Source organism: Sciurus vulgaris (genome assembly GCF_902686455.1).
Source record: "Sciurus vulgaris genome assembly, chromosome: 15".
Lineage (NCBI taxonomy): Eukaryota > Metazoa > Chordata > Mammalia > Rodentia > Sciuridae > Sciurus > Sciurus vulgaris.
In genome coordinates, this window is record NC_136476.1 from 14,805,677 (window position 1) to 14,826,779 (window position 21,103).

Consider the following 21,103-nt stretch of genomic DNA (forward strand, 5'->3'; position numbering starts at 1 on the left):
CAGCCCACCGTTTTCAAAGATGTGGGTTTAGCTCATTAGCAAGTCATGGTCAGTACTTTAAAAAATGAAATGAAGCAAGATGAGAAAATATTTCAAGATGTCATAGTCAATGTAAATATTAATGTGAAATTTTAGTTTTGCTGTATGTGTAATTAGGTTATTTTAAAGATACCTCTGTGCCTATCTGAAGTTGGACCTAAAGGTTTCTCTACATGTAGCAAATGGTAATCTAACTTGATGTGCAGGCTGCATGCTACTTCTGTAACCAGCCGTAAGTGGCTACCTGTACATACCATGTCCAAGTCAGTCAGGTGACAGTTGTAACTGGTAGAGCTGTCTCTGTAGCTCACTTTTGTTGTATGTCATTTCCTTTGTGTTGACTATAAATATAACCTGCCTATTTGGTGGAGCACAGCATTCTGAACCATTTAGACTGCTTCTGATTATAGAATCGCAAATACAACCAATTAAGACCTGCCAAATTAGAGTTGTAATTTTGTCTTTTGTCAGTGTGTGTGTTTGTGCATACATCATTGTGAGTTTCCTTTTTCTATACAGTATGGAAAAGGAAAATAGTTTATTGTCACATAATCAAGAAATCTTGAAAGCTATTGGTTTAAGCAGTCTTTGTTTCAAATTTGTTTTTCACTATTTTTTCCTACAGATAAAAATGTTATATGTTATATTCTTCATTTGTTTGCTTTTTTCTACACTCATAGTAGATATTCTGGGGCCATTTTTGTCATGTCTATTCCCCCTTCCCAAGTAATACATACAGATAAATGCTACACTAAAAATTGTCTCCCATACCACTTACTTTTTCATTAATAATAAAAGCAGTTTCAGTCAATATACCAGTTATTTATTTATTTTAACTATATAAGGTTTTCCTTCAATAGGTAAGAATCTTGCACCTTTCCTACTTGATAAAAAGTTCCCTTAAAATATTGATTTGTCTAGTTTGCACACCATTATATATTGAATTCTCTAATTATTTGAAAAATAAATAAATGATTAAGGTCTTACTAAAAGAGTATCCTACCAGTATACAGTAACTTTTCAAAAACACTCCTTCCTAAGAAATTGTTTGATCTGATTCTCATAGGACTAAAATCAATTTCCCCCTGAGATTGTACAATTTAAGGTTTAAGAAGTATATAAAATTTCTTCTTGATTGAGATTATAATAGGACAGACTTCAAATTAAATCTGGCAAGCAAACATGTTTAGTTTGGCTCACACATTTTAATCAATGCCCTATATTTAGGAATTAGCAATTCTTATATAAAAACTCAGCTTTTCCTGAAAGATTGTAAGATCTGGCAACTTGAGGTTTACATTTAACTGAAGGTTGAGTGGCTTATTCATTTAGATGGCTCATATGTGTAAATATTTTTCTTTTGTTCTATCTCCCTACTAGATTGTGAGTTCTTCATAATCCTCATATCATGTATATTATTCAGAATGCAAGATGTATGTTTGAGACAAATAAAAAATTCTGAATGGACCACAATACCCAAGGTCAGTCATTTTTCTTATTTCATTCTTATTTTTTTGACATGTAGTTGTACATGTTTATGTGGTACAATGTGATGCTTCCATGTACGAATGCATTATAAAATGAGAAAATCAGGGTAATCACCATACCTATCACCTTAAACATTTAATGTTTCTTTGTTGTGAAAACATGCAAAACTCTCTCCTCTAACTCTTTTAAAATATACAGTGCATTACTGTTTTAAAATTCACAATGCATTATTATTAGCTATAGTCACCCTCGTGTGCATTAAAACACCAGAACTTATTTCTTCTCACCAATAGTAACATAGTACCTATTGCACAACTTCTACATGCCTCTCTGCTCTCCCTTCTCTCTGGTAACCACTCCTCTGTGCTCAGCTATTTTAGACTCCACATGAGTAAGGTCATTCAGAATTTCTCCTTCTGTGCCTGGCTTATTTCACTGAACCTAATATCCTCCAGGCTCATCCATGTTGCTGCAAATGACAGGATTTCATTCTTTTAAGTCTTCATAGTACTCTATTGGGTATATGTACCATGTTTTCTTTATTCATTCATTGTTTGATGGACACCTAGGTACATTCTATGTCTCGGTTATTGTGAATAGAGCTGCCATAAGCACAGAAGTGCAGATACCTCTTTAACATACTGATTCCATTTCCTTTAGATATATACCCAGGAGTGGAATTATGGAATCTTGTTACAGTTTATTTTTAATTTTGGGGGGAAACTCCATACTATTGTCTATAACTTACTAATTTACTTTCCCAGCGGGGCATAACAGTTTTCCTTCTTTGCATTTTCACTGACTTCTGATATCCTTTGTCTTTTTGATAATAGTGTTGCTAACTGGAATAAGGTATATTGCATGATGGTTTTGATTTGATTTCTCTGACAGTGGTGTTGAGCATCTATATCATGTATTTGATTTTTTTTTTTATATTTTGGGGGAAATGACTAAGGAAATTGAAGAGGATACAAATAAATAAAAAGATATCCACACTAATGGATGGAAATAATGAATATTATTAAAATGTCTGTCCTTTGTGCTGTGGTTTGAATGCCCCTTGAAGATTCACGTTAACGGTTTGGTCACCATCCTTTGGCACTATCAGGTGTGGTGTGTGGTGAAATTTGTAGGAAGTCAGGCCTAGTGGAAAGAATTGAGGTCACTGGCACCATGCCCTTGAAGGTAATATTGTGACCCTGGCTCCTCTCTGTCTTTGCTTCCTGGACAACATGAGATGAACAGCCCCCTCTGCCACATACTCCCACTGCCATGATGTCCCTCCTCTCCATGGGGCCAGAAGCTGCTGGGCCAATCATAGACTGAGACCTTGGAACCATGAGCAAAAAAAAATAAATCTTTCTTTCTTTTAAGTTGATTATCTTAGGTATTTTTCATGGTGATGGAAAGGTGACCAACATCTACCCCAAATGATTTGCAGATTCATTGCTATTCACCCATTTCCAGTGTCATTCTCTACAGAAACAGAGAAAAAAATATATATGAAACCATAAAGGACCTCAAATAACCAAATTCATCTTGAGCGAAATATATACAAGTAGAGGTTTTATTTCCTGACTTTAAAATATGCCATAAAGCTATCATAACTAAACCCACTTGATGTTGGCACAAGGGCAAACACATAGAACAACATATTAGAATAGAGTCCGGAACTAAACCCAGACATTTCCAGCCAACCGAGTTTTGATAAAGTCACCAAAAACACAATGGAGAAAGAAGAGTCTAATAAATGATGGTTGGAAAATTAAATATCCAAATGCAGTAGAATGAAACTAAGTCCCTATCTCTCACCATACACATAAAAATAATTCAAAGTGGATTAAAGACAAATTTAAGACCTGAAATTATAAAACTGTTAAAAGAAAACATAAGGAAATACTATATGACATTCTTCTGGTTAATGACATTTTAGATAAAATCTCAAAAGCACAGACAAAAAGAACAAAAATAAACCAATGAGATGACATCAATTTTTTAAACAACTGCGAGGTACAGTGGCCCACACCTATAATCCCAGCAGCTCTGGAGGCTGAGGCAGGAGGATTGTGAGTTCAAAGCCAGCTTCAGCAACAGTGAAGGGCTAAGCGACTCAGTGAGATCCTGTCTCTAAATAAAACACAAAATAGGGCTGAGGATGTGGCTCAGTGGTTGAGTGCCCCTGAGTTCAATTCCTGGTAATCCCCACAAAAAACAAAACAAAACAAAACAAAACTGCTCAGCAATGGAAACAAACAACTGAGTAAAAATGCAGACTGGGAGAAAATATTTGCAAATTACACATTGGACAAGGGTTATTATCCAGAATTTCTGAAGAAAATTCAAATAATAAAATATCAAAGAAATAATCTGGAAAAAAGGAATAGGCATTTTTGAAAATCAGTTTTGAAAATGGCTTCTATAGCTAAAGGTTCAGTTCCCTGTCCTCTTCCTCATTTTATCAAGACGTTAGCACACTGAGATCTTATCTCAGCTCAAGGTCTTAGCTATCATCTCTACCATGCTGCAAAATATCCAGCTCTGACCTGCCTCTCGAATTCTACTCTCAGATCTCTAAATGTCCCTCAACTCAGAATCTTTGTGTCAGGAGCATAATCTGTCATCTAGCCAATGTGCATTGTTTTAAAATGCTACCACTATTCTCCAGGTGCGTAATTTTGAAGGCTTTGCATTTTTACATTGCTCCTTTTCTTTCCAGAAATATTCAGTGTGTTATCAAGTCTAGTTTCTTCATTATTCAAAATATCAGTGTCCCTTTATTTGCTCTCCTTCTACCCCAGGACAAGATGTATCATGTGAACAGCTGAACATTAGGTCATTCTTGCCTCGTGTCTCTTGTCTTTTGATTTAGATTATTTATAATACTAACAAACATTTATCAAGTGTTCACCAGTTGCTTCTCAAATGTCTTAAGAGTTAGAGGGAAACAACAGTAAACAAAAGTATCAGAGTCTATCCATGGAATTTGTAGTCAGTGAGTGATACAAGCAAAGAAACAAACAGATACCTAATAATGTAATGTCAGGCAATGATATATTACAAGAAAAAAAGCAGAGTAAGACAACAATGAATAATGGATTGGAGAGGCACAAATTTGTTTTACATAATTACAACTCTTAACATTTAAATTTACATGCACTTAAGGGAATTGCCTTACATACAATTTTCCAGATCAAACTTCCTGAACTATTCACCATATGCTATTTGTCTATTCAACACATTGAACAATTATTCATCTATAAAATAAATGGAATAAACTCTAAAGCACTTAGCTCAGGGTTGCTAAATCTGGCTTCAAGTGTTCTTTCTTGCCTTAAGACTATACTGCACTGTAGCGGTATTGGTTAACTTCCAGTTCTTTATGCTTTTCTACTTGATTGATTCCATCCCTACCTGACCTACCCTTCCCTTTCAGGTTCCAGGGCAAAAGCCTTTCACCTATGTTGACTCTTTTCTAATCACTACATCTTCCCTCTGTAAGTCATCCAGTATGACACAGAATATACCATCTTAAAACTGTGGTTGCATTTAACCTTCCCAATTGAATGGCACTATTTCAAGAGAAGACTATCTTAAATCAGTTTGCATTCTATTCAATCTTACAAAATGGTTGCAAACAAGCTTATTTTTGTTAAATATGTGTTGACTGACCACTAAAAAGAGTTGACCATAGTCAGCTTTTTGGGCTCTGTCTACCACAAAAGACAAGAGACATGAGGCAAGAATGACGTAGCATCATCTGCTCTTTTCTCTTGGTGACTATACCATAGATAGAACCATCCCTTGGGTAGTGTGTGGTTGCCTTTTATTTTATGAAAGCAGTGTATTATGGTAATCCAAATAGATTGGGTATCATTTTCTGTCTAGGATGAAATGTTTTAGCGGGATGTCCATTTTTCACACTCACCACAAGGGGGAGCAGCAGTTCTTTGCCAGGAACCAGAATCACTCCATAGTTCAATTCTCCTACCGCACCCACCCAGATATTTGATTCTCACCCATACTTGTTCTCATGAATTTTTCTATGTTTGTCATTTTTTCTTCTATGTGTGTTTCCCAAATTAATTCTCACCTAGATTCTTAACTCCGAATTTCAATGAAATGGATCTCTTAAATGGTATCAGTATTTTTTGGAAAATATTTATTGTTGAAAATCATATTTCAAAGGGAAACCAGAAATGACCCTACAATGAAATTCTGACACATGCAGGAGGTAACATTTATTTTTGTCCTTCAGTTTTCCTGTAGAGTTCAACGTAGTTGGATATTCACTACTTGCCAAGCAGGATGCATTTTTAACAAAGAGCAGGAGTTCCGAAAATGTACATTTATACAATTTTAAAGTTAGGATATTTGAAATAATGTAGGCCATAATCTCCTAGTATAAAAATTTGTGGTTTTGTTCTAGTCCAATACTCTTCATATGATGTTCCATTTTCTCTTATGATCTTAATATTAAAAACTTAAACATAGAGCTAAAATGTTTTTTTCACAAGTCTACAAATACTGTGCTAAGAATTATTTAAAAAATGTTGTGCTGGGTTCTAATTACTAAAAAGAACCATAAATCCAAAAACAGTACCATTAGTTTGCAGTTGTTAAAGTTAACCAAGTAGATTTCTCTGTTCTCATAAGAAGACTCTGCACTGAGTGAAGGAAACAAGTTAAATAATAATAACATAGAAAGGATAACAATGATAATACTATATAGTAGAAGTTTAATTTATGTAAAAACCTCTTGCATATATATATATATTTATATAAATTTACATATTTATATCAATGCAAGTATGAAGCTCTCCAAAGCTATAAATAAATGAGAATCCATATTAGCATTACTATGGAAAGAAAATGTTACTTTTACAAAAGGCCATTGGACTTTATAACAAAGAAATCCATTATTTTTTCCTCTGGAAATATAATCAATAGGTGATTAACCAGCATAATAATAAGAGTTCAAAACTGAGCTCTAAGAATAACTCCATACTGCACAATGACTAGCGAAGAATGCATTTGTTTTGCAGGAGTGATAAAAAATAGTTTTATGCCATATTTCTGAGTACATTAATTACATAAAATCTATTAACCTCAGTGAATGTCTGAACAAGATAAAAGCATCCAAAACTTTATTATTGACCATAAAGCTCAGGCTCAGAAAGTTTTCCCTTCCACCAGCTTAGAAAACAAGAATAGCTGAGCCCTGGGAAATTACTTCTAGGCAATCTTCTTAAAATATATCCCTCCCTGCCAACTTTGCTTCTTAAAATTTAATTGCATAGATATTTTTCTTGTATTTAACTTTCGTTCCTTAGTTTCTCCTTTCCAAAATCAGCATATAACAAAAATAATTTTGAACCCAAATATCTGCTTATGATTTTGTTATCTTTTATTAAAGGGTAGCCTTTACCCACCCCACCACACCTCACCTGTTGACCTCACACTGCCCGAAAGGAAATGTATGGTACTTCAGTCTCCATTCCCCAACAGAGAACCACATTAGAAATACACTTCCTGTCCCCTCTCTACCTGGACTTTTCTCCCTTGGATAAAGAAGCACTTTATCTGATTGGTAAGTTTGTTGAGAACCTTGAGTCATCCCAGGACCTGGAGTGGGTGAGATGATTGCTATTGAAATTCTTATCCACGAATGGTCCTGCAACTTGACTATTTCTTTACATCTTAGAATAAATAGTCTGTCTTCAAGTGGGACATATTTCCCTCCTCCTGCTCTTTGGTGTCCATTTGCTAACTGCCTGTAGGAAATACATGTCATTCTCTAGTTTCCCCACCTTTAGTTGGGGAAATCATATTCCAGTGAGACAAGGTTCTGTAAGGTACTCTTATCTAGTTCCTTCAGAATAATCCTGATCTGGACTTGGATCTTAATTTATCACCTTGGGTTGCTTCTATTATTTCTAACCCATGGAAGCAAATTTATATGTAATTTGAATTCATTTTTAAGCTCCCAAACAGTATATCCAAATGTCTATTATGTATCTTCTCTTGGGCTGTTCAAAGTAGCTTTGAAATTAACACACACAAACTTTACTCATCATCTTTTCCCTTGGGTAAAAGTAAACAAACAAAACATTGGCCCTCTATCTAGCATCCCCTGCCTTGGTGAATGGCATACATTCTCTCTGGTAATGCAAGGTAGAAACCAGAAGTTTTCTCTGATCTTTTTTCTATTATTTCGCATATCCAAATCATCATGGAACACTCTTATTTTGCCTCTTGAGGATACAGCTAACCAACTACTACTCTCCATCTTTACCCCAAACTCCCTATTATTAATTTCAAGGTAGCAGGCACAGCAGCTCAAGAAGAAGCCCAGGTATTGGGTGTGGATGTGAAACAGTAATTGAGGTAAATCCAGCACAGTTTTGCTGGTAAGGAGTCAATGTCCTGGACATGTTGCACAAAAAACTGGACAACACAGAGATAAAGACTTTAAAGAACAAAGGTCAAGACCTTGAGATAAAAGTACAGCAAAATGACAAATGTGACTTTTATATCAAAAAATCTGTAACCTAGCTGAAAAGAAAAAAGAAAATTCTACAAATACAATTTTCCAAGAATGAATCATGAAGAAACAAAATAATCTGAACAGATTTATAAAAGAATTTAGATTCATAGAAAAATATATCTTCCAAAATGGAAGATTTCAGGGTAAGATGACATTATCAATTAATTCTACCAAACATTTAAAGGGTGTTAATATCAATTCTCATGATCTTCCAAAAACTAAGAATGAGGACACACTTCCTTATCTGATCTATTAGGGCAGGATTATCCAGATATCAAAGTGAGACAAAGATACTAAAAGTTAACTATAGAACAATATCCCCCAATAAATATTGATGCAAAAAAATCTTCAGCAAAATATTGGCAAACTGAATTCTATAACATTTTCTAAGGTTTATGTACTATTATTAATTAGGATTTATCCCTGGAATGCAAGGATGATTCAACACACAGAAAGCAATCCATGGAACACACTGCATTGAAAAGGATGAAACTTTCACGATCACCTCAACTGGTATGAAAAAAAGCATTTGAAAACATTCAATATTCTTTCATGTTAAAAACTCTCAACAAACTAGAACTACAAGGAAACCACTAAAACATAATAAATATTGTATATGAAAAGCACTTAACTAATATTACACTCACTACTAACAGACTGAACACTTTTCTTCCAAGATAAAACAAGAATGCCTACTTTTGTCACATTTGCCTAACATGATATTGGAAGTTCTAGCCAGAATAATTACGAAAAAAAGGAAGAAAAGAAAAAAAAAAGAGAGAGAAAAAAGAAAAAGCATATAAATTAGAAAGAAGTAAAATCATTTCTATCATCACGTTGATAGTACCTTGCACATAGACCATCTGAAAGTTTACATACAAAAACTATTAGAACTAATAAGTGAATTCCACTTGTTGCAGGATAAAAAAATCAAAACACAAATAAGTTTTGTTTCTACACAGTAACAAAGAACAATATGAAAAGAATATCGTGAAAACAATTCCATTTACAATGCTATCAAAAATAATAAAATACGTAGGAATAAAGTTAACCAACAAAAGATGTTTGTATTAATGTCATTGAAAGAAAGTGAAGGAAATAAAGTAAAAGGAAAGATAGCTGTGTTCATGGATTAAAGATCTGATATGGCTAAGATATCAATACTGATTTAAAGCAATCTCTATCAAAACCCCAATGGTACTATTTTCAGAAATAGAAAAATTCATCCTGAAATTCATTTGGGATCTCAAGGGACACAGTAGAGAAACAATATTGAAAAAAGAACAAAGTGGTAGATCTCACAATTACCGCCTTAAAACTCATTACAAAGGTATAATAATCAAAACTGTGTGGTGCTGGCATAAACCAAGCACATAAACCCATGGAATAGAATGGTGAGTACATAATTAAGCCCTTATAGAAATAGTGAATGATTTTAAGTAAATATGCCAAGACCATGAAGAGCATAGAATGTTTGTTTCAACAACTGCTAATGGAAAAACTAGATATCCACGTGCAAAACTATGAAGTTGGCTCTTTACATTAGACCATATGCAAAAATCAATTCTAAATAGGCCCAGGACCTAAGTCTAACAATTAAAACTATAAAATTCTTAGAATAAAACAGGAGAAAAACTTCATGAGATTGGATTTGGCTATGATTTTTTTTTCCTATGAAGCCAAAAGTTCAGGGTACAACAAGAGATAAAATAGATAAGTTAGATTATATCAAGTTTAATCTCTGGGCATCAAAAGACATTATTGAGTGAAACTTTAACCTGAAAAATGAGAAAAAATATTTGCAAATCATTATTAAGTAAAACTGTAACCTGAAGAATGAGATAAAAAATTTGATAGGGGGTTAATATTCACAATGTGTAAAGAACTCCTACAGAGAAACATTGAAAAGCAAGCCAATTCTATAAATGGGCCAAATACTTGAGTGGGTATTTCTCCAAAGAATATATACCAATGATCAACAATCACATAAAATACGCTCCATGTCACTAACCATTAGGGAAATGCAGATCATAACCACAATAAATTACTACCTAAAACAGCTTCATCTCTCACCTGATGTACTGCCTCCGTGTCTCATAACCCACATATTCTCTGGCCCCTGTTCAATGAGTTCACCATGCGATAGCCAGAGGCATCTTCTCTATTGATGGCATTCTATTACTGATTTAAGACAAAACTCCTAGCAAAACATATAATTAGCTCAGCAAATGTTTCCTATAAAAATATTAGGTTTTGAGGGTCAGACAGTCTTTTTTGCAACTGTTCAGGTGCTATGGTGGAAAATCAGTCTTAAGCAAGGTGTAAGCAAGTAGATGGCTTTTGTTATGGTTTGGACATGCAGGTGTCCCCCTGCATTAATGCTGGAGTGTAATGATTAGATTCTGAGAATCATACACCTAATTAGTGGATTACACCATTTGATGAATTGATCGTTTGAATGGGTTACTGGGTGGTAACTGTGGGCAAGTGGGACATGACTAAAGAAGGTGGGACATGGCTGAAGAGGGTGGGTCACTAAGGGCATCCCTTGGGAATCATCCTGACAGCTGATTTCTCCTTCTCTCTCTCTCTCTCTCTCTCTCTCTCTCTCTCTCTCTCTCTCTCTCTCTCTCTCTCTCTCTCTGCTTCCTGGTTACCATGAAGTGAGAAGCTTTCCTTCTCTACATCCTTCAGCCATGATATTCTGCCGTTACCTTGGGCCCAAAGCAATGAAACTGGTTGACCATGGACTGAACTCTTAAAACTGTGAGCTCAAAATAAAATTTTCCTAGTCCAAGTTGTTCTGGTCAGGTATTTTGGTCACAGTGATGAAAACCTAACCAACATCTCTGTTTTTCAAAAAAACTTTATCTATAAGTACAAACAATGAGCTGGTTTTGACTCATGGACTGTACTTTGCCAATTCCTGTCCTACAGCATTGCACACATATCATAGTCCTCCTTATCTCTCCATTCTCAACTTCAGAGCATCCTCACTGCCACACTGCCATTGCCATCAAAATGACATCTACCTCATACTTTCGTACTTATTACATTCTTTCCCACCACGGTCTTTACCTTCACAAATGTCTTTCTTTCTGCCTGGGATGCTCTCAGTTCTTCCCTTTAACTGGTTAGCGCTTCCACATTCTTCAGATTTTAAACTTTGCCCCCCTTACTCAGAAAGGTCATCTGTTACCTTCCCTCTTTAGTACACTTTGGTGGACCCTTTCTCCAGAGCACCAGTCAGAGTGACAATTCTTAACTCTGTAATTATTTGGTTAATGTTCATTCTGGCTACTTGATGCCTTTAAACTCTGTGATCCAGGAAGGATCTTTGCATTCCCAGGATCAAAAGTCCAGCACATAGTTGGCACTCAGTAAATTCTTATTGACTGACTGAATAAGTGAATGAATGCATGGGTGATTATCCCTATTCCCACCAGTTTACAATATCCCATTGTGGTATATATATATATATATATATATATATATATATATAAATCTCACTCTTCCTTTGTGTGCTTGGAGGAATTTCTATTACTGCTAATTCACTTCTCTGTTCTTTAAAATGTCTGTCTCTTCTAGTGAGTATTCATCTTTTCCTTTGGCCCATAAATGCTTAGCTTATTCCACAGATGTGTCAAATTTCTTCAGCCAAAGATCTCTAGGAACACTCTGTGTGTGTGTGTGTGTGTGTGTGTGTGTGTGTGTGTGTATTTTACTGGGGATCAAACCAAGGGTCTTGCACCTGCTAGACAAGCACTCTATCACTGAGTCATACTCCTAGCCCTCTAGAAGCATGTAGTAGAACACAATTGACTTAATTGACTTGTTGCAATGAGGGAGACCATGCACCATGGGAAACCCTGAGGTAACTCTGTAGAAGAGTGCAAGAAAGTACTTTGAAGATTTAGAGTTAGGTTTAGTAATTTTGGGGTGATTTCAAGTTCTTTTGTTCTGGATTGGCTGCTGCTACCAGGAAGTAGGGATAATTCTATGATTAGGAAACTTAATCATTATGATCTAGGCAGTAGAAAAGAATGGAGCAGAGTAAAAGCTGTAATTAGTGAAAGGTAGTGGTTCCTTATATTATTTGGCCTTTTTTGTGGTCTGGACAATGTTTTCGCTTTTTTATGTGAAGACATTATTACAGAAGGTTGTTGTTTTTTGTTTTCCTCCATCAAAGTCACGCAGTGGCCTTCTCTGATTTTGCCATTCTCTGATAACATGTTCAGTAGGGGAAAGCAATGGCCTAGCTGAGATTGGCACGCCAGTTTCCAGCAGTAGAAAAGCCTTGTAATAGTGCCAGGTGGTTCCTGGATTTCAGAAACAGCTTTCCTTCTCCTCACAGTGACTCCTTCCAGCAAAGGGTGGGTGCCATATAAAGGGTGTCCACATGAAAGCCCTCTGTGCCTAATTCTGTATCTGGCAGTCTGTTTCTGAGCCAGCAGATTTTGGCTAGCATGTAATAAAATGTCATGAAAGAACACTTTTGTTTATCATTTTTTTTGTTTTGTCATACTTGCAAAGTCACATTAAGTTATGAAGTTAGATAAATAAAATTCCTTACTTAGTGAAAAATGTGTGGCATTCATTGTCCATGTTCACTATAATAATCACAGAGATTTCGAAAGCATACCAGCCAAAAACATGGTGTTTGAAATAATTTTCCCAAGATTGTCTACACATTAACAACTAAGAAAACAACTGGATTTTGGAAAAGAGTCAATCTAGCAGAATTAATTATTCCTTGTAACCATTGCTGCTGGGCGTGATATGTAAAAGGATTTATGAGAAGAAGCCATGCATCAGTTGCAATCTGGGAACTGTGATAAGGATAGATCTATTCCCTCTGAACAGTTTGAGGCTTCCTGTTAACTTCAGATGGTTCAGTGATAATAGGAGTTACGTAAACTTGCATTGGCCAATTCTGGTTGCACTGGCCACTGGAATGCAGCCCAATTTGCCCAAATTCCTCTGAGATCAGTGCAATGCACGTAATGGAGGTTTCCAGAACCCTATTCAGTACCTAATTCCAGAAGACTTGAAGCTGTGCAGAAGACCTCATTAGTTCAAGGCTGAGCAAAAATTAATCACTAAGCCATTGAATGAACAGTGTATCAACTGGGGACATGGTGTTGTATTTGAAGCAACTTTAAATTTCAAACCACATATTTATGAGTTTTCATAATAGCATGACTTTAATAGCTTAATTAAATAAAATAAGGCACAGGCATGTAAAAATTAGTGCATGCATATTTACCTAGATAGAGAACACTGGTGAAGTGGGTCCTAAGGGGAAAGCACTCAGAAATAAAACTATTTAAAATGAGACTTCAGGAATATAGAGGCTCTCTAACCTTCAGTACTGCCTTTATTTTTTTTTTTTTTTACCTGTCCCTAACAAGTTCCTTTTCTCACTCCTACAGATATTTACCACTTTTATGGTGTTCTGTAACTTTCTTTTTGTTAGCAGCAAATTTGCCACCTTTGTATTGAAGAGAAAACGGAACCACCAGGGATGACTACTCAACTCAGGGACTAACCAGCAGATCTGTGACTAGAAAACATTAGCCCTGTCTAGTGAGGGATCCTCTTTTATCTGTGGTTAGTTCTTCTTCTCTGCAATGAACTCCCCACTTCTCCACCTTCTCAGGGGAACTTTTCACTCAGTTCTCTCTCTTTTTTTCTCTCTCTCTTACATAAACATTCAACATTTCCACCTCTCTGTCACCTTTTATTTCAACATAGTCAATATTCTCCTATTGAAAAAAAAAAAAATGCCTTTCAAGATTTACATTCCTTACTGGCTATTCTCTATTCAGGAAATGAGAAAGGTAAATACCTTCTCTCTTCAAAAACAAATTTATTGAAAGAGTTACATAAACTTACTGCTCCTCCTGTCAAACTTTCATTTACTCCTCAGTCTGATGGAATTTTTCTCCTCTTCCATTTATACCCAGGAAAATGTCTTCCCCCAGATTCACCAACTAGGTGAATCCCATCCTGGGTCTGGTTTGCAATTTTTAAAGTAAACAACTTCAAAATTCAGTGGCTTAAAATAACAGCAGTAATTTCTTATCTGTCTTGGTTTTTGTTTTTCATAAAGTAGGTTAGGGCACAATGGGGATGTTTGGTCTCCTTTCCCCAGGATCTGGAGTGCCTGTGGGAACACTTGGATGCTGGGCTTTGGAATCACTTAAAGTCTTGTTCACCTACATGTAGGGAGTTGATGTTGGCTAAGAGTTGAGACCCAAACTGGAGATCTCAGATGGAACATTTTTCTTTTGACCTGGGTTTTTCACAACTCAAGAAAGGCAAGCATCCTGAGAGAACTACGAGGACGTTCTGATGATCTAGCCTTGAAGTCACATAGCATCATTTCTATTGATTGGAAATCACAGGCCCTCTCTTATTTATATCACTCTACTTCCTATATGTATTATGTTCTATAAAACAGAACAGTGGAGAACTTCTTAATATCAAATGCTTGGAAAGTCCAGTATATTTATTTCCCATTGAAGTTGTATTAGGTCTGTGTCTGCTGCTACAACAAAATAGCTTAAACTTAGTAATTTATAAGCAACAGAAATGTATTTCTCAGAATTCTGGGGGCTGGGAAGTCCAAGATCAAGGTACTGTCAGATTTAATGTTTGGTGAGGGCTTGTTTGTCTTTCTTGCTTTATCCTCACATGGTAAAAGACAAATGTCCTTTCCTCATGTATGAAAGGAGCAGATCAGCTCCTCAGGCCCCATCTCTTAAAACTATCACCTTGTTGGGTGGGTTCTCAATATGCATTTTGGAGCAACACAAATGTTCAGACCATAACCAAAGCCACACGAGGTCCTTTTGAAAGATTAGAATTGAGTGTAACTTGATGATATTACCAGTTTTTGCCCATCAGACTCCAGATCCATTCATACATTTACTCTACTTCATGTTTCTGAGTAAAAGTTATACATGCTTACCATTGACACGTACAGCCTTTCTCTTTTACTCAGTGCTAGAAGGAAAATTTCACATTTCTCCAAATCTGAAATCTAGTAAACACATTTGTGTTGAAACTTTATAACCTAAATAAATATGTATCTTTATCATATTCCTTCTCAAGCTATATATTTTGCCCAAAGTGCACTCACTAATTAGACTAATTTATACTGCATCTGAAATTCTTAGATATTTTGAACATTTTATTAGTTCTCTGGATTTTTCCATTTTCTTTTGCTAGAAAGTACCTAGAACTTCTTCAGATAGTCCAAGAATTTTGCCTATTGGACATATTAACTTTGAATATTTTCCTTTAGAACCTAATATATGTTATCTAATTTTTCTTTCCTCAAAGAATTAGAATTTTACTATGTGCACATTCAGACATGTCACAATGAATCCCACTATTTTGTATAATTGCAATGCACCACTTAAAAAAGAAATTAGTGTCCAACATGAAGCTTACCCAAAACTTGAATTCAAATCTTCATAATTTGTTACCTATTTTTGGTTTAATTTTGTAACTTATTTGGATTCTAAGAATATCATCGTAATAAAGCTGTATTGGATTAGGGATTTTTTGTTAAATAAGTGGATTTTAATTGCTCTTGTAAAAGAAAAAAGTGAGATGATAGATGTTAATTTGCTTCACTAAGTATTTTATTATCTATATGTATCCTATAGCATCATGTAAAAAAAAACATGTATAATAAATTTGTTTTGAAATAGAAAAAAATCATCAAAACAATTTTCAAGAAAAATCTAATATTCAACATTCCAAATGGCTTATTACCCTAAAAAGGAAGGGCAGAATTGAAGAGTAAGTAAAATTCTGTGATAATAGTATGTTAGAATATAAACTTGTATATCCATATGCAGAAAAGCATGGAGCTCCCTCAAAAAACTAAAAATATGATCCAAAACTAAAAATATGATCCAATAATACCACCTCGGGTGGTATATATTATAAGTATTGGAATTAGTTTTGTTAAAGAGATAATCTGCACTGCTATGTTTATTAGAGTGATATTCACAATATTCAAGATATGGAAGCATCTAAGTTAACATTCACCCACAGATGAATTTTTAAAAATGCTGTAGATAGCCCCAAAGGAATACTATTCATCCTTAAAAAAGATGAAAATTCTGTCATTTGCGACATCGTGAATAAACTTGGAGGACCTCAGGCTAAGGGAAACAAGCCAGGCACAGAAAGACATATGCTGCATGATTTCACTCAGATGTGGAAACTAAAAATGTCTAAAAGTAGAGAGCAGAATGCTGGTTGCCAAAGGCTGGTAAAGGGGCATGGGGAGAAGTTGGCCAAAGGATACAAAGTTTCAACTAGATCCAAGAAGTAAGTTTTCAAGATCCATTGCACAGCAAGTTGACCACGGCAAATAAAATGTACTGTATACTTCTAAATTGTTAAATAATATATTTTGATGTTCTCAGCACAAAAAATGTAAATTTGTGAGATGATGGATCTGTTGTTTATTGAGATGTAATCATTCCACAATGTATACTTATATCAAGACATCACATGATAGCCCATAAATACATACAATTATTTGTCAATTTTTAAAATTAAATTTTAAAAGAGAATTTAAATTCTCTTTTAAATTTAAAAAGTGCTTCCTTGAGGATTTGTAGGTTATTTGAATATATCTGCTTGCCCATCTCTGTCATCAGATTTAATTGCCAAATCCTTCCTGGAGTGGAGAAGAGACAACTCCTCTTAGATAGGAGATCCTCATTTTTTCCTCCTCTAAATCTCTGAAGGGCAGATATTAGCAATAAAGTTTGTTTGGCTATAACCCCTACCTCTCCCCCAAATCTAGCATGTTAAAAAACAAATACACAAAGCAACAAGCTCTGGCATAGAAAAACTACACATTTGATCAAATTGAGACCTTTGTGGTAGTAAATCTAAAGGGCAAATTACCAAATTTATTGGCACTTTGGTGTTTAAAATACATGACAATGAAACAGAAAAGAATTTCTATCTAAAAAAAAATCGTATTGGTAACTTCAAGTCCAATTATATGTACTAGAGTTCTAAGTACTTTTCAAGGGAATGAGACTGGACAGAGTGAAAATAAAGGGAGGCATAAATCAAGGCAAAGTGTAACAATTTAAACCAAGTGGAGCAAATAAACAGTCTGTATTGATTTTTGGAACATTGGAAGGAGAAAACACATTGTCCAATAATATCTGTTGTTCTTCCTTCCCTGCTCCCTCCCCTCTGGACTACTGCTCTCCGGGCTTCAAATTCAGCTGGACTGGAGACAGGAAACATCAACACTTATTAACTTCAAACCTAGCGCAGTATCTCCACCGTGGTGGATCATAAAAGTTCATGAAATGGATAAATAAACGTTGGGGTTTGGAATGACGGGGCATGTTTTAGGAAAAGCTAACAAAAAGATCTCCAACATTTTGTGTTTCTCTTTTAGTGGCCAGAACTTGCCCCCATCAGGACCTATCTCACTGTCTAGAATAAATGTCAGACTCTAGACATTTCCTTTTAGCATTAGGTATCAGGCAAGGGATATTAGTGAATGTCTTAGCTTATTATTTTCATTTCATTTGATTTTACTTCAGAAATCAATACATTTAGAAAACAAAGATAACTTTAACTTAGTGCCACCCAAATCATTAGAGAAGGCAGCATACTAGAGAGAAAAGGACATGACCAGATAGCAGGAGTCCTAGGTTCTCTTTCTATCACAAATCAGTGCAAATGTCATGGTAATTCTGCTGAATAACGCTGGTTTCTTCAATGATATAAAAATTTCCAAAATAAAAGCACAAAAAAACACATTTATTAGAATAAACATAAATTATGCTCTCAAATCTTACAAGTCAATTGATTAACAAAATACCCGACTTGAAATTGAAAATAGTTTTTAAAAGCAGGCGCACATGTTCTAGGTAATCAGTTCTTCTACAGAGAGAACCTAGTGCAGTGTTAATTGTGTTTATTCTTTGCTAGTTGAGATTTTACCACACATAAAAGGATGTCACAACCACTTAGTGATAAAGGCAGATTTCCTTTAAAGAAGAATAAATCGAGGAAAAAAACAGTATTACAACTTTATAGACCACTTGAATGAAGTCAATGTTTTAGTTTGGTTTTGCTGGGCAAAACTCAGCTTTCTATGCTCAAAAAAATAGCAGCAACCAAACTTGTGATAAGGAAAGGATGACAAGAATCCCTGTAACATTAAAAGTCTCTTCCAAAACATCTTGGATAGCAAAGTGTAAACTAACCAGATATCCTAATATTGAATTTCCCCTTTGAAAATATACAAAAGATCTGAGAAACCGAGACCTGGATTCAACATTTTAAAAGAAAAATATAGCATTGCCAACTTGAATTGTATTTTTTTTTTTTTTTTTTTTTTTTTGCCTTCTAACTCCTCTCTTTTTTTCTCCTCTGCTGTCTTCTCCTTTCTTCTCCTCCTCTCTTCATCAGTTCCTTTCCTGTTCTGTTCCTCTTAAGGAACTGCTTATGTTCTATTAGGAAATAAATTTGTTGAAAATACCATGAAAAACTCTCTCTTGACTGTGTTGGGCGGCAGCGTGTGTGTCAGCCTGCCCCGTACATTCCAGATGCAGGGATCAGTGAGAGAGTTGGGCGGAGTTTTCATACAGAATTTGGAGCTCACCTTCTCCAGCTGTTTTCCTGGAGTTCCCTTTTTATTCTCTAGCAACGGTGGGTCTCCGCCTCACTGCTCTAGGAAGGAAACCACAGTGCTTTAACTAGCCTGTGCACCTACGGCTGCATATAGTACGTGGGAAACTCACCCATGTCGATTGTATCCGTGATTTGACTTCCCTCCAGAACTGCTTGGTGTTCTCCATTTCCTCTATTACTCTGACAACTGCTTCTGTGTTTTGTTTTTTTGTTTTTTTGTTTTTTTTTTTTTTTCTCCAGTTTGTAGCTATTATGTGTAAGAAGATCCATTTTTTAAAATCATTTTATTTATTTTTATTTTGTAACAGACTACATTTTGATTCATCGTAAACAAATGGGGTCCATCATTTCCTTTCTATTTTTTAAAGGTTATTCTTCCTTACAGGGAGGAGAACTCATCTGGGGTATGAAAGGGGAGGGACATGGGGGAAGAGAGTGCTTGAGGATTCCTTGTTGGTCAATCTCAGGTCAACTTGAGTGAAGGGATTCTTTGTCATTCCTGGCGTCTGAAGTTATATAGTACGTAATTTCCCTTTTCATTTCCAAAATCCAAAACTCACTACTGATTATGGATTGACAAAGTCTTCTGACCTCTTCTTTCATGGAACAAGCTCAGAAGGGACCAAGCTGGAAGGAGAGAGAGCTATAGTGGGAGGGAAACAACTGGCCACGTTTTGTGAACATTTTCTCCTAATATAAGTGTACTCACAAATAGTTTAAGACCTTTTAGAAGTTCTGGAATCTTTTTATTCTTTCCTGATTTCTATGCCTGCAAATATTTCAAGTAAATTAGATGACATGAAACTCCAAATATAAGTACCTTAAGTTCACCTTAGGTAAACATTTCCTACACGCAATTTTTTTCCACACCAAACAAAATTAATAAAATATTCTTAATGTTATCTAATCCTCAGTTCATAGTCAAGTTTCCTCAGTTGTCCCCAGAATGACCCTTAGCACTCTTGCCTAAACCAGGATCCTAATTAGGGCCACAATAAGGGCCACACATTGCTTTTTATCTGTATTATTTTCTTTGCATGGCAATTGCCTGCTGAAGGAACCTGGAGGCTCTTTCTGTAAAATATCCATATTCTGGATTTGTCTATCACTTTCCTGTGATTCTATTTAATTTGTTGCTCTTTTTCTTTTCTTTTTTTTTGGTACCAGATATTGAACCAAGGGAACTTAAAAATTACTGAGCCTCAGCCCCAGCCCTTTCCTCTATGGTATATTTTGAGACAGGGTCTCTTTAAGTTGCTGGGGGCCTTGCTAAGTCGCTGAGGCTGGCTTTGAACTTGTGATCCTTCTGCCTCAGCCTCCTGAGCTGCTGGAATTGCTGCTGGAATTACAGGTGTGCACCACCACCCTGACAGCTTGTTGCTCTTATCCTACATTAGTCTGCTATAGCTGCCATAGTAAACCACCTCAGATCAAATGACAAACAGTTCGGAAGAGTGGAAATCCAAGATGAAGGTGTCAGCAGGATTGATTTTTGGTTAGGTATCTCTCTTCATGGACAGCCTTCTTGCTATGTTCTCTCATGTCCTTCTCTTTGGGCCTATTCCCTCCTAGTGTCTCTTCCTCTTCCTCTAAAGACAGTCCTCCTGTTGGAATTAGGAGGACTATTCCAACATATCATATTCTATATGATCTCATTTTATCTGTCATCCCCTCAAAGACTCTGCATACAGTCACACTAGGAATTAAGACTTTAACCTATATATTTTCTTTTTGAGAAAAGGGTACCAGGGACTGAACTCAGGGGCACTCAACCACTGAGCCATATCCCCAGACATATTTTGTATTTTATTTAGAAATAGGGTTTCACTGAGTTGCTTAAGCACCTCACTGTTGTTGAGGCTGGCTTTGAACTCGTGATTCTCCTGTCTCAACCTTCTGAGCTGCTGGGATTGCAGGGGTGTGCCACCATGCTGGGCCTAGCCTATAAATTTTGAAGGGGCTCAATTCAGTCTAGAACATCTTGTACACAAGAAACTATAACTAGACTTGACGGATCTTAGGTTAATCATTTGAGTGCTATAAAATAATATAGACAATGTCATGCTCTCTTTTGGTATGATGTACATACAGCACACAGACATATATACACACACACACACACACACATATATATATATATTTAAATATATATAATTGAGAGCCTCCGTTTAGTCAGGAATGGGTGTTTAATTTTGTCAAATGCCTTTAGAAATTATTATATGAGTCTTTTTCTTACATTTGTTAATATTTGACTTAAAAATTGAAGTACCCTTGAATTCCAAGAATAGACCTCATCTGATTGTAATACACTACTTTTACTTTCAAATATGTACTGTAGAA

At 35.6% G+C, this 21,103-nt stretch overlaps 1 protein-coding gene across 1 annotated transcript in view; it reads left to right on the forward strand.

Moving 5' to 3' along the window:
• Positions 1-21,103, forward strand: part of ALDH1A1 (aldehyde dehydrogenase 1 family member A1) — a 156,673-nt gene that overhangs the window by 25,890 nt on the left and 109,680 nt on the right. The window contains 1 exon segment of the mRNA XM_079112055.1: positions 1,420-1,520. The gene's annotated coding sequence lies outside the window, so the exon portion shown is untranslated.